The sequence below is a fragment of the Mus caroli genome, unplaced genomic scaffold, assembly GCF_978045245.1.
Source record: "Mus caroli unplaced genomic scaffold, Mus_caroli_1 scaffold_5, whole genome shotgun sequence".
Lineage (NCBI taxonomy): Eukaryota > Metazoa > Chordata > Mammalia > Rodentia > Muridae > Mus > Mus caroli.
In genome coordinates, this window is record NW_028227260.1 from 117,664,294 (window position 1) to 117,666,216 (window position 1,923).

The following is a 1,923-nucleotide window of genomic DNA, read 5'->3' on the forward strand; positions in this document are numbered from 1 at the left end:
GGGACTGAAGGTGACCTTCGTGTAAAAGGCCCAGAACACTCACAAGGCTGGCATACAGTGCACACCATGTGACCCAAGCTATGCTTGGGAGGATTTGCATGATGCAAGCAGGGGGTGAAATTGAGCTTCCACCATGACATGATGGTACACAGTCTGACTGACCCCAGCTAGGCCAGAGAGTACAAGAATTGTGTGAGAGGCCTAGATCTTGTTCATTCACTAATCTTGGGTGTTGTGTAGTCCGTGTGACCCAAGTTAGACCTAGGAATGGGAGGATAGTATATGAGGGTCAGATCTTTATCTTCTGAATGTGCTAATGGTGGGGAAAGGCTGTTTTCTGGGTCCATCACCAGCCTGAACCGATACCCACCCAGCTTGCTTGAGCCTATCTGTGCTTGGAATCATGGGCATGGAACTAGCGGGCAAGTTATGGATTCCTCACCAGGCTGAGTTATAGAGCAACTATTTGACAGGAATAGGCCTAAGGTCTCAGAAAAGTGAGAGTCTTGATCAGTCACTAAGGCTGGGCTTTTTCTCATTTTATATGATCCAAGCTAAGTCTGTGAAAGCGAGGATGGTAAAAAAAAAAAAAAAAAATTGGGATAACAAGTAGTTTCTAGGCTTTCCTTCTGCTCAAGGTGTGTGTCCTAATCATGGGCTGTGTCAGGAAGATGTAGACATGTTGGTATCATGGACACTCACTAGGCTTGCCTGAATGGAAAGCTGCTTGAACAGAGTTAGGCCCAGGAGTTTGAGGATGGCTTGAGAGGGAAGAATCTGGACCTTGTCTAGGCTGCAATGGTGATCAGCTACTTAAGACTAAGCAGTCCTGGGGGTTTTATGGTGGTTGGCGAGGGTCTTGTCTTGATCATTCACCAACATAGGCTGATGAATAGGCAGTTTGATACCTATTCTTCTTGGGACTGGGGAATGTCACAATTGAGTAAAGATCTCAGTCACTCATAGGTGAGACTATAAGTTGTTCTTTGGCCCCATATAAACGAGAAAGTATTTTAATTGTGGGGAAGGGTAGCATTGTAGTTCAGCCACTGGTATGGCCTGGTGGGAAAGCTGGGAGCCATGCAATGTAAGGATGGTATAGGAGGGCAGTTAACATTCGAACCTACTTCCTAGAATGTATGTCCCCAGCTGGAACTAGGATACTTGAGATGGCACAATAATGCACAGGTCTGAGTCACTAGCCATGCTGTCAGAGATCTGTTTTGCCTGAATTAGGTCTGAGAGTGTCTGAAGGGTCTGGAGGGGAAGTCTTGATAATTTACCATGCTGAGATGTTGGTCAGGCAGTCTGACCCAAGATAATCTAGTGTGTTTGAGAATGGGGAAGGCAAGTATGGATTTGAGGCATTCTCTAGGCTGGCCTGGTACCCAGGTTGTGACCCCATCTTACCCTGTTGAGTGCAGGGAATGTGAAGGCAGGTGGTGATCTCAGGCACTTACTATGCTGGGATGGTGACCAAGCTCCTTGGGCACAGGTAGGCCTGAGAGTGTGAAGATGTGGCAGGAAGAGAGAGACACCAATCCTTGAGTAGGCTGGGTACTTATCCAGGCTGCTTGATTCACACAAGTTCTGAGAGAGGTTGTGGGAGAGGGCCCAGTCTTTATCACTGATCAAGGTAGTTTTTTGAGAAGGTAACTTGACCCTAGCTGTTCCTGGGATTGTGGACATGGCCTGGGATAACCAAAGTTTGTTTGGCCCAAGGTAGGTGAGTGTGAGTGTGGTGATGCTTGAAAAAAATGCATGGTTTGTGGTCACTCAGCAGTCTGCCTGGGATTTTTGAGATCACTTACTAATCTTAGCTTGTGTAGAAGGCAATATTTTGGGTCACCAACCAGTCTTTTCTTCTCGGTTATTTGCTTGATAAGAACTAGGACGGAGTCATGATAATGATAAAGCAGGGTA